The following is a 13,456-nucleotide window of genomic DNA, read 5'->3' on the forward strand; positions in this document are numbered from 1 at the left end:
TACTCAAAATGGTTTTTCCGCACAAAATTTTAAAGGAACAGACTGTCACTATTCTTGAAATTTAAGCACAAAGGCATGCTTTATTAAACGCAGTTGCTTTGTAAGTTTCATTTTTGACTTTAATTGCTCCTGTTCGGAGCAATTAAATTCAAAAATGAAACTGTTAGAACTCTAAGATTTAAGCTAACGTCTGTAGAGACAGCGTGGACTTAAAAGATCGACTTCAAAGTTTTAAACCAGCCAGTGTTCAATATGCATCTATTTCACTGCTTTTGCTTGCTTATGAGCATGTTTGTAGCCATAAGGGTTCTTATAAAGTTAACATTTTTTTGTCAATCTTACAACTTTAAGATGCCAAAGTAACAAAAATGCAACAATCAGACCGATTGGATCAGTGTTACTTTAATCATCAAGTGTTGTGTGTTTACAGTAATGTTTAGACATAAACAAATAACGGGTAAGGGCTAACATGATTTTGAAAATCGACGAGAATAAAAATGTTTGACTGCAAAGTGCAATGGCGGTTTTATTTATATGAAATATACACCTTACGAATTATATCTGCCAAATTGTAGCTTTCTACAACGTTTATAACATATATTGTTAAGCATTTGAACATAAATGTAACTCAATACTCAAAATGGTTTTTCCGCACAAAATTTTAAAGGAACAGACTGTCACTATTCTTGAAATTTAAGCACAAAGGCATGCTTTATTAAACGCAGTTGCTTTGTAAGTTTCATTTTTGACTTTAATTGCTCCTGTTCGGAGCAATTAAATTCAAAAATGAAACTGTTAGAACTCTAAGATTTAAGCTAACGTCTGTAGAGACAGCGTGGACTTAAAAGATCGACTTCAAAGTTTTAAACCAGCCAGTGTTCAATATGCATCTATTTCACTGCTTTTGCTTGCTTATGAGCATGTTTGTAGCCATAAGGGTTCTTATAAAGTTAACATTTTTTTGTCAATCTTACAACTTTAAGATGCCAAAGTAACAAAAATGCAACAATCAGACCGATTGGATCAGTGTTACTTTAATCATCAAGTGTTGTGTGTTTACAGTAATGTTTAGACATAAACAAATAACGGGTAAGGGCTAACATGATTTTGAAAATCGACGAGAATAAAAATGTTTGACTGCAAAGTGCAATGGCGGTTTTATTTATATGAAATATACACCTTACGAATTATATCTGCCAAATTGTAGCTTTCTACAACGTTTATAACATATATTGTTAAGCATTTGAACATAAATGTAACTCAATACTCAAAATGGTTTTTCCGCACAAAATTTTAAAGGAACAGACTGTCACTATTCTTGAAATTTAAGCACAAAGGCATGCTTTATTAAACGCAGTTGCTTTGTAAGTTTCATTTTTGACTTTAATTGCTCCTGTTCGGAGCAATTAAATTCAAAAATGAAACTGTTAGAACTCTAAGATTTAAGCTAACGTCTGTAGAGACAGCGTGGACTTAAAAGATCGACTTCAAAGTTTTAAACCAGCCAGTGTTCAATATGCATCTATTTCACTGCTTTTGCTTGCTTATTAGCATGTTTGTAGCCATAAGGGTTCTTATAAAGTTAACATTTTTTTGTCAATCTTACAACTTTAAGATGCCAAAGTAACAAAAATGCAACAATCAGACCGATTGGATCAGTGTTACTTTAATCATCAAGTGTTGTGTGTTTACAGTAATGTTTAGACATAAACAAATAACGGGTAAGGGCTAACATGATTTTGAAAATCGACGAGAATAAAAATGTTTGACTGCAAAGTGCAATGGCGGTTTTATTTATATGAAATATACACCTTACGAATTATATCTGCCAAATTGTAGCTTTCTACAACGTTTATAACATATATTGTTAAGCATTTGAACATAAATGTAACTCAATACTCAAAATGGTTTTTCCGCACAAAATTTTAAAGGAACAGACTGTCACTATTCTTGAAATTTAAGCACAAAGGCATGCTTTATTAAACGCAGTTGCTTTGTAAGTTTCATTTTTGACTTTAATTGCTCCTGTTCGGAGCAATTAAATTCAAAAATGAAACTGTTAGAACTCTAAGATTTAAGCTAACGTCTGTAGAGACAGCGTGGACTTAAAAGATCGACTTCAAAGTTTTAAACCAGCCAGTGTTCAATATGCATCTATTTCACTGCTTTTGCTTGCTTATGAGCATGTTTGTAGCCATAAGGGTTCTTATAAAGTTAACATTTTTTTGTCAATCTTACAACTTTAAGATGCCAAAGTAACAAAAATGCAACAATCAGACCGATTGGATCAGTGTTACTTTAATCATCAAGTGTTGTGTGTTTACAGTAATGTTTAGACATAAACAAATAACGGGTAAGGGCTAACATGATTTTGAAAATCGACGAGAATAAAAATGTTTGACTGCAAAGTGCAATGGCGGTTTTATTTATATGAAATATACACCTTACGAATTATATCTGCCAAATTGTAGCTTTCTACAACGTTTATAACATATATTGTTAAGCATTTGAACATAAATGTAACTCAATACTCAAAATGGTTTTTCCGCACAAAATTTTAAAGGAACAGACTGTCACTATTCTTGAAATTTAAGCACAAAGGCATGCTTTATTAAACGCAGTTGCTTTGTAAGTTTCATTTTTGACTTTAATTGCTCCTGTTCGGAGCAATTAAATTCAAAAATGAAACTGTTAGAACTCTAAGATTTAAGCTAACGTCTGTAGAGACAGCGTGGACTTAAAAGATCGACTTCAAAGTTTTAAACCAGCCAGTGTTCAATATGCATCTATTTCACTGCTTTTGCTTGCTTATGAGCATGTTTGTAGCCATAAGGGTTCTTATAAAGTTAACATTTTTTTGTCAATCTTACAACTTTAAGATGCCAAAGTAACAAAAATGCAACAATCAGACCGATTGGATCAGTGTTACTTTAATCATCAAGTGTTGTGTGTTTACAGTAATGTTTAGACATAAACAAATAACGGGTAAGGGCTAACATGATTTTGAAAATCGACGAGAATAAAAATGTTTGACTGCAAAGTGCAATGGCGGTTTTATTTATATGAAATATACACCTTACGAATTATATCTGCCAAATTGTAGCTTTCTACAACGTTTATAACATATATTGTTAAGCATTTGAACATAAATGTAACTCAATACTCAAAATGGTTTTTCCGCACAAAATTTTAAAGGAACAGACTGTCACTATTCTTGAAATTTAAGCACAAAGGCATGCTTTATTAAACGCAGTTGCTTTGTAAGTTTCATTTTTGACTTTAATTGCTCCTGTTCGGAGCAATTAAATTCAAAAATGAAACTGTTAGAACTCTAAGATTTAAGCTAACGTCTGTAGAGACAGCGTGGACTTAAAAGATCGACTTCAAAGTTTTAAACCAGCCAGTGTTCAATATGCATCTATTTCACTGCTTTTGCTTGCTTATGAGCATGTTTGTAGCCATAAGGGTTCTTATAAAGTTAACATTTTTTTGTCAATCTTACAACTTTAAGATGCCAAAGTAACAAAAATGCAACAATCAGACCGATTGGATCAGTGTTACTTTAATCATCAAGTGTTGTGTGTTTACAGTAATGTTTAGACATAAACAAATAACGGGTAAGGGCTAACATGATTTTGAAAATCGACGAGAATAAAAATGTTTGACTGCAAAGTGCAATGGCGGTTTTATTTATATGAAATATACACCTTACGAATTATATCTGCCAAATTGTAGCTTTCTACAACGTTTATAACATATATTGTTAAGCATTTGAACATAAATGTAACTCAATACTCAAAATGGTTTTTCCGCACAAAATTTTAAAGGAACAGACTGTCACTATTCTTGAAATTTAAGCACAAAGGCATGCTTTATTAAACGCAGTTGCTTTGTAAGTTTCATTTTTGACTTTAATTGCTCCTGTTCGGAGCAATTAAATTCAAAAATGAAACTGTTAGAACTCTAAGATTTAAGCTAACGTCTGTAGAGACAGCGTGGACTTAAAAGATCGACTTCAAAGTTTTAAACCAGCCAGTGTTCAATATGCATCTATTTCACTGCTTTTGCTTGCTTATGAGCATGTTTGTAGCCATAAGGGTTCTTATAAAGTTAACATTTTTTTGTCAATCTTACAACTTTAAGATGCCAAAGTAACAAAAATGCAACAATCAGACCGATTGGATCAGTGTTACTTTAATCATCAAGTGTTGTGTGTTTACAGTAATGTTTAGACATAAACAAATAACGGGTAAGGGCTAACATGATTTTGAAAATCGACGAGAATAAAAATGTTTGACTGCAAAGTGCAATGGCGGTTTTATTTATATGAAATATACACCTTACGAATTATATCTGCCAAATTGTAGCTTTCTACAACGTTTATAACATATATTGTTAAGCATTTGAACATAAATGTAACTCAATACTCAAAATGGTTTTTCCGCACAAAATTTTAAAGGAACAGACTGTCACTAGTCTTGAAATTTAAGCACAAAGGCATGCTTTATTAAACGCAGTTGCTTTGTAAGTTTCATTTTTGACTTTAATTGCTCCTGTTCGGAGCAATTAAATTCAAAAATGAAACTGTTAGAACTCTAAGATTTAAGCTAACGTCTGTAGAGACAGCGTGGACTTAAAAGATCGACTTCAAAGTTTTAAACCAGCCAGTGTTCAATATGCATCTATTTCACTGCTTTTGCTTGCTTATGAGCATGTTTGTAGCCATAAGGGTTCTTATAAAGTTAACATTTTTTTGTCAATCTTACAACTTTAAGATGCCAAAGTAACAAAAATGCAACAATCAGACCGATTGGATCAGTGTTACTTTAATCATCAAGTGTTGTGTGTTTACAGTAATGTTTAGACATAAACAAATAACGGGTAAGGGCTAACATGATTTTGAAAATCGACGAGAATAAAAATGTTTGACTGCAAAGTGCAATGGCGGTTTTATTTATATGAAATATACACCTTACGAATTATATCTGCCAAATTGTAGCTTTCTACAACGTTTATAACATATATTGTTAAGCATTTGAACATAAATGTAACTCAATACTCAAAATGGTTTTTCCGCACAAAATTTTAAAGGAACAGACTGTCACTATTCTTGAAATTTAAGCACAAAGGCATGCTTTATTAAACGCAGTTGCTTTGTAAGTTTCATTTTTGACTTTAATTGCTCCTGTTCGGAGCAATTAAATTCAAAAATGAAACTGTTAGAACTCTAAGATTTAAGCTAACGTCTGTAGAGACAGCGTGGACTTAAAAGATCGACTTCAAAGTTTTAAACCAGCCAGTGTTCAATATGCATCTATTTCACTGCTTTTGCTTGCTTATGAGCATGTTTGTAGCCATAAGGGTTCTTATAAAGTTAACATTTTTTTGTCAATCTTACAACTTTAAGATGCCAAAGTAACAAAAATGCAACAATCAGACCGATTGGATCAGTGTTACTTTAATCATCAAGTGTTGTGTGTTTACAGTAATGTTTAGACATAAACAAATAACGGGTAAGGGCTAACATGATTTTGAAAATCGACGAGAATAAAAATGTTTGACTGCAAAGTGCAATGGCGGTTTTATTTATATGAAATATACACCTTACGAATTATATCTGCCAAATTGTAGCTTTCTACAACGTTTATAACATATATTGTTAAGCATTTGAACATAAATGTAACTCAATACTCAAAATGGTTTTTCCGCACAAAATTTTAATGGAACAGACTGTCACTATTCTTGAAATTTAAGCACAAAGGCATGCTTTATTAAACGCAGTTGCTTTGTAAGTTTCATTTTTGACTTTAATTGCTCCTGTTCGGAGCAATTAAATTCAAAAATGAAACTGTTAGAACTCTAAGATTTAAGCTAACGTCTGTAGAGACAGCGTGGACTTAAAAGATCGACTTCAAAGTTTTAAACCAGCCAGTGTTCAATATGCATCTATTTCACTGCTTTTGCTTGCTTATGAGCATGTTTGTAGCCATAAGGGTTCTTATAAAGTTAACATTTTTTTGTCAATCTTACAACTTTAAGATGCCAAAGTAACAAAAATGCAACAATCAGACCGATTGGATCAGTGTTACTTTAATCATCAAGTGTTGTGTGTTTACAGTAATGTTTAGACATAAACAAATAACGGGTAAGGGCTAACATGATTTTGAAAATCGACGAGAATAAAAATGTTTGACTGCAAAGTGCAATGGCGGTTTTATTTATATGAAATATACACCTTACGAATTATATCTGCCAAATTGTAGCTTTCTACAACGTTTATAACATATATTGTTAAGCATTTGAACATAAATGTAACTCAATACTCAAAATGGTTTTTCCGCACAAAATTTTAAAGGAACAGACTGTCACTATTCTTGAAATTTAAGCACAAAGGCATGCTTTATTAAACGCAGTTGCTTTGTAAGTTTCATTTTTGACTTTAATTGCTCCTGTTCGGAGCAATTAAATTCAAAAATGAAACTGTTAGAACTCTAAGATTTAAGCTAACGTCTGTAGAGACAGCGTGGACTTAAAAGATCGACTTCAAAGTTTTAAACCAGCCAGTGTTCAATATGCATCTATTTCACTGCTTTTGCTTGCTTATGAGCATGTTTGTAGCCATAAGGGTTCTTATAAAGTTAACATTTTTTTGTCAATCTTACAACTTTAAGATGCCAAAGTAACAAAAATGCAACAATCAGACCGATTGGATCAGTGTTACTTTAATCATCAAGTGTTGTGTGTTTACAGTAATGTTTAGACATAAACAAATAACGGGTAAGGGCTAACATGATTTTGAAAATCGACGAGAATAAAAATGTTTGACTGCAAAGTGCAATGGCGGTTTTATTTATATGAAATATACACCTTACGAATTATATCTGCCAAATTGTAGCTTTCTACAACGTTTATAACATATATTGTTAAGCATTTGAACATAAATGTAACTCAATACTCAAAATGGTTTTTCCGCACAAAATTTTAAAGGAACAGACTGTCACTATTCTTGAAATTTAAGCACAAAGGCATGCTTTATTAAACGCAGTTGCTTTGTAAGTTTCATTTTTGACTTTAATTGCTCCTGTTCGGAGCAATTAAATTCAAAAATGAAACTGTTAGAACTCTAAGATTTAAGCTAACGTCTGTAGAGACAGCGTGGACTTAAAAGATCGACTTCAAAGTTTTAAACCAGCCAGTGTTCAATATGCATCTATTTCACTGCTTTTGCTTGCTTATGAGCATGTTTGTAGCCATAAGGGTTCTTATAAAGTTAACATTTTTTTGTCAATCTTACAACTTTAAGATGCCAAAGTAACAAAAATGCAACAATCAGACCGATTGGATCAGTGTTACTTTAATCATCAAGTGTTGTGTGTTTACAGTAATGTTTAGACATAAACAAATAACGGGTAAGGGCTAACATGATTTTGAAAATCGACGAGAATAAAAATGTTTGACTGCAAAGTGCAATGGCGGTTTTATTTATATGAAATATACACCTTACGAATTATATCTGCCAAATTGTAGCTTTCTACAACGTTTATAACATATATTGTTAAGCATTTGAACATAAATGTAACTCAATACTCAAAATGGTTTTTCCGCACAAAATTTTAAAGGAACAGACTGTCACTATTCTTGAAATTTAAGCACAAAGGCATGCTTTATTAAACGCAGTTGCTTTGTAAGTTTCATTTTTGACTTTAATTGCTCCTGTTCGGAGCAATTAAATTCAAAAATGAAACTGTTAGAACTCTAAGATTTAAGCTAACGTCTGTAGAGACAGCGTGGACTTAAAAGATCGACTTCAAAGTTTTAAACCAGCCAGTGTTCAATATGCATCTATTTCACTGCTTTTGCTTGCTTATGAGCATGTTTGTAGCCATAAGGGTTCTTATAAAGTTAACATTTTTTTGTCAATCTTACAACTTTAAGATGCCAAAGTAACAAAAATGCAACAATCAGACCGATTGGATCAGTGTTACTTTAATCATCAAGTGTTGTGTGTTTACAGTAATGTTTAGACATAAACAAATAACGGGTAAGGGCTAACATGATTTTGAAAATCGACGAGAATAAAAATGTTTGACTGCAAAGTGCAATGGCGGTTTTATTTATATGAAATATACACCTTACGAATTATATCTGCCAAATTGTAGCTTTCTACAACGTTTATAACATATATTGTTAAGCATTTGAACATAAATGTAACTCAATACTCAAAATGGTTTTTCCGCACAAAATTTTAAAGGAACAGACTGTCACTATTCTTGAAATTTAAGCACAAAGGCATGCTTTATTAAACGCAGTTGCTTTGTAAGTTTCATTTTTGACTTTAATTGCTCCTGTTCGGAGCAATTAAATTCAAAAATGAAACTGTTAGAACTCTAAGATTTAAGCTAACGTCTGTAGAGACAGCGTGGACTTAAAAGATCGACTTCAAAGTTTTAAACCAGCCAGTGTTCAATATGCATCTATTTCACTGCTTTTGCTTGCTTATGAGCATGTTTGTAGCCATAAGGGTTCTTATAAAGTTAACATTTTTTTGTCAATCTTACAACTTTAAGATGCCAAAGTAACAAAAATGCAACAATCAGACCGATTGGATCAGTGTTACTTTAATCATCAAGTGTTGTGTGTTTACAGTAATGTTTAGACATAAACAAATAACGGGTAAGGGCTAACATGATTTTGAAAATCGACGAGAATAAAAATGTTTGACTGCAAAGTGCAATGGCGGTTTTATTTATATGAAATATACACCTTACGAATTATATCTGCCAAATTGTAGCTTTCTACAACGTTTATAACATATATTGTTAAGCATTTGAACATAAATGTAACTCAATACTCAAAATGGTTTTTCCGCACAAAATTTTAAAGGAACAGACTGTCACTATTCTTGAAATTTAAGCACAAAGGCATGCTTTATTAAACGCAGTTGCTTTGTAAGTTTCATTTTTGACTTTAATTGCTCCTGTTCGGAGCAATTAAATTCAAAAATGAAACTGTTAGAACTCTAAGATTTAAGCTAACGTCTGTAGAGACAGCGTGGACTTAAAAGATCGACTTCAAAGTTTTAAACCAGCCAGTGTTCAATATGCATCTATTTCACTGCTTTTGCTTGCTTATGAGCATGTTTGTAGCCATAAGGGTTCTTATAAAGTTAACATTTTTTTGTCAATCTTACAACTTTAAGATGCCAAAGTAACAAAAATGCAACAATCAGACCGATTGGATCAGTGTTACTTTAATCATCAAGTGTTGTGTGTTTACAGTAATGTTTAGACATAAACAAATAACGGGTAAGGGCTAACATGATTTTGAAAATCGACGAGAATAAAAATGTTTGACTGCAAAGTGCAATGGCGGTTTTATTTATATGAAATATACACCTTACGAATTATATCTGCCAAATTGTAGCTTTCTACAACGTTTATAACATATATTGTTAAGCATTTGAACATAAATGTAACTCAATACTCAAAATGGTTTTTCCGCACAAAATTTTAAAGGAACAGACTGTCACTATTCTTGAAATTTAAGCACAAAGGCATGCTTTATTAAACGCAGTTGCTTTGTAAGTTTCATTTTTGACTTTAATTGCTCCTGTTCGGAGCAATTAAATTCAAAAATGAAACTGTTAGAACTCTAAGATTTAAGCTAACGTCTGTAGAGACAGCGTGGACTTAAAAGATCGACTTCAAAGTTTTAAACCAGCCAGTGTTCAATATGCATCTATTTCACTGCTTTTGCTTGCTTATGAGCATGTTTGTAGCCATAAGGGTTCTTATAAAGTTAACATTTTTTTGTCAATCTTACAACTTTAAGATGCCAAAGTAACAAAAATGCAACAATCAGACCGATTGGATCAGTGTTACTTTAATCATCAAGTGTTGTGTGTTTACAGTAATGTTTAGACATAAACAAATAACGGGTAAGGGCTAACATGATTTTGAAAATCGACGAGAATAAAAATGTTTGACTGCAAAGTGCAATGGCGGTTTTATTTATATGAAATATACACCTTACGAATTATATCTGCCAAATTGTAGCTTTCTACAACGTTTATAACATATATTGTTAAGCATTTGAACATAAATGTAACTCAATACTCAAAATGGTTTTTCCGCACAAAATTTTAAAGGAACAGACTGTCACTATTCTTGAAATTTAAGCACAAAGGCATGCTTTATTAAACGCAGTTGCTTTGTAAGTTTCATTTTTGACTTTAATTGCTCCTGTTCGGAGCAATTAAATTCAAAAATGAAACTGTTAGAACTCTAAGATTTAAGCTAACGTCTGTAGAGACAGCGTGGACTTAAAAGATCGACTTCAAAGTTTTAAACCAGCCAGTGTTCAATATGCATCTATTTCACTGCTTTTGCTTGCTTATGAGCATGTTTGTAGCCATAAGGGTTCTTATAAAGTTAACATTTTTTTGTCAATCTTACAACTTTAAGATGCCAAAGTAACAAAAATGCAACAATCAGACCGATTGGATCAGTGTTACTTTAATCATCAAGTGTTGTGTGTTTACAGTAATGTTTAGACATAAACAAATAACGGGTAAGGGCTAACATGATTTTGAAAATCGACGAGAATAAAAATGTTTGACTGCAAAGTGCAATGGCGGTTTTATTTATATGAAATATACACCTTACGAATTATATCTGCCAAATTGTAGCTTTCTACAACGTTTATAACATATATTGTTAAGCATTTGAACATAAATGTAACTCAATACTCAAAATGGTTTTTCCGCACAAAATTTTAAAGGAACAGACTGTCACTATTCTTGAAATTTAAGCACAAAGGCATGCTTTATTAAACGCAGTTGCTTTGTAAGTTTCATTTTTGACTTTAATTGCTCCTGTTCGGAGCAATTAAATTCAAAAATGAAACTGTTAGAACTCTAAGATTTAAGCTAACGTCTGTAGAGACAGCGTGGACTTAAAAGATCGACTTCAAAGTTTTAAACCAGCCAGTGTTCAATATGCATCTATTTCACTGCTTTTGCTTGCTTATGAGCATGTTTGTAGCCATAAGGGTTCTTATAAAGTTAACATTTTTTTGTCAATCTTACAACTTTAAGATGCCAAAGTAACAAAAATGCAACAATCAGACCGATTGGATCAGTGTTACTTTAATCATCAAGTGTTGTGTGTTTACAGTAATGTTTAGACATAAACAAATAACGGGTAAGGGCTAACATGATTTTGAAAATCGACGAGAATAAAAATGTTTGACTGCAAAGTGCAATGGCGGTTTTATTTATATGAAATATACACCTTACGAATTATATCTGCCAAATTGTAGCTTTCTACAACGTTTATAACATATATTGTTAAGCATTTGAACATAAATGTAACTCAATACTCAAAATGGTTTTTCCGCACAAAATTTTAAAGGAACAGACTGTCACTATTCTTGAAATTTAAGCACAAAGGCATGCTTTATTAAACGCAGTTGCTTTGTAAGTTTCATTTTTGACTTTAATTGCTCCTGTTCGGAGCAATTAAATTCAAAAATGAAACTGTTAGAACTCTAAGATTTAAGCTAACGTCTGTAGAGACAGCGTGGACTTAAAAGATCGACTTCAAAGTTTTAAACCAGCCAGTGTTCAATATGCATCTATTTCACTGCTTTTGCTTGCTTATGAGCATGTTTGTAGCCATAAGGGTTCTTATAAAGTTAACATTTTTTTGTCAATCTTACAACTTTAAGATGCCAAAGTAACAAAAATGCAACAATCAGACCGATTGGATCAGTGTTACTTTAATCATCAAGTGTTGTGTGTTTACAGTAATGTTTAGACATAAACAAATAACGGGTAAGGGCTAACATGATTTTGAAAATCGACGAGAATAAAAATGTTTGACTGCAAAGTGCAATGGCGGTTTTATTTATATGAAATATACACCTTACGAATTATATCTGCCAAATTGTAGCTTTCTACAACGTTTATAACATATATTGTTAAGCATTTGAACATAAATGTAACTCAATACTCAAAATGGTTTTTCCGCACAAAATTTTAAAGGAACAGACTGTCACTATTCTTGAAATTTAAGCACAAAGGCATGCTTTATTAAACGCAGTTGCTTTGTAAGTTTCATTTTTGACTTTAATTTCTCCTGTTCGGAGCAATTAAATTCAAAAATGAAACTGTTAGAACTCTAAGATTTAAGCTAACGTCTGTAGAGACAGCGTGGACTTAAAAGATCGACTTCAAAGTTTTAAACCAGCCAGTGTTCAATATGCATCTATTTCACTGCTTTTGCTTGCTTATGAGCATGTTTGTAGCCATAAGGGTTCTTATAAAGTTAACATTTTTTTGTCAATCTTACAACTTTAAGATGCCAAAGTAACAAAAATGCAACAATCAGACCGATTGGATCAGTGTTACTTTAATCATCAAGTGTTGTGTGTTTACAGTAATGTTTAGACATAAACAAATAACGGGTAAGGGCTAACATGATTTTGAAAATCGACGAGAATAAAAATGTTTGACTGCAAAGTGCAATGGCGGTTTTATTTATATGAAATATACACCTTACGAATTATATCTGCCAAATTGTAGCTTTCTACAACGTTTATAACATATATTGTTAAGCATTTGAACATAAATGTAACTCAATACTCAAAATGGTTTTTCCGCACAAAATTTTAAAGGAACAGACTGTCACTATTCTTGAAATTTAAGCACAAAGGCATGCTTTATTAAACGCAGTTGCTTTGTAAGTTTCATTTTTGACTTTAATTGCTCCTGTTCGGAGCAATTAAATTCAAAAATGAAACTGTTAGAACTCTAAGATTTAAGCTAACGTCTGTAGAGACAGCGTGGACTTAAAAGATCGACTTCAAAGTTTTAAACCAGCCAGTGTTCAATATGCATCTATTTCACTGCTTTTGCTTGCTTATGAGCATGTTTGTAGCCATAAGGGTTCTTATAAAGTTAACATTTTTTTGTCAATCTTACAACTTTAAGATGCCAAAGTAACAAAAATGCAACAATCAGACCGATTGGATCAGTGTTACTTTAATCATCAAGTGTTGTGTGTTTACAGTAATGTTTAGACATAAACAAATAACGGGTAAGGGCTAACATGATTTTGAAAATCGACGAGAATAAAAATGTTTGACTGCAAAGTGCAATGGCGGTTTTATTTATATGAAATATACACCTTACGAATTATATCTGCCAAATTGTAGCTTTCTACAACGTTTATAACATATATTGTTAAGCATTTGAACATAAATGTAACTCAATACTCAAAATGGTTTTTCCGCACAAAATTTTAAAGGAACAGACTGTCACTATTCTTGAAATTTAAGCACAAAGGCATGCTTTATTAAACGCAGTTGCTTTGTAAGTTTCATTTTTGACTTTAATTGCTCCTGTTCGGAGCAATTAAATTCAAAAATGAAACTGTTAGAACTCTAAGATTTAAGC

Source organism: Perna viridis, chromosome 8, assembly GCF_037379345.1.
Source record: "Perna viridis isolate PV_CMFRI_1.1 ecotype Kerala chromosome 8, ASM3737934v1, whole genome shotgun sequence".
Taxonomy (NCBI): Eukaryota; Metazoa; Mollusca; class Bivalvia; order Mytilida; family Mytilidae; genus Perna; species Perna viridis.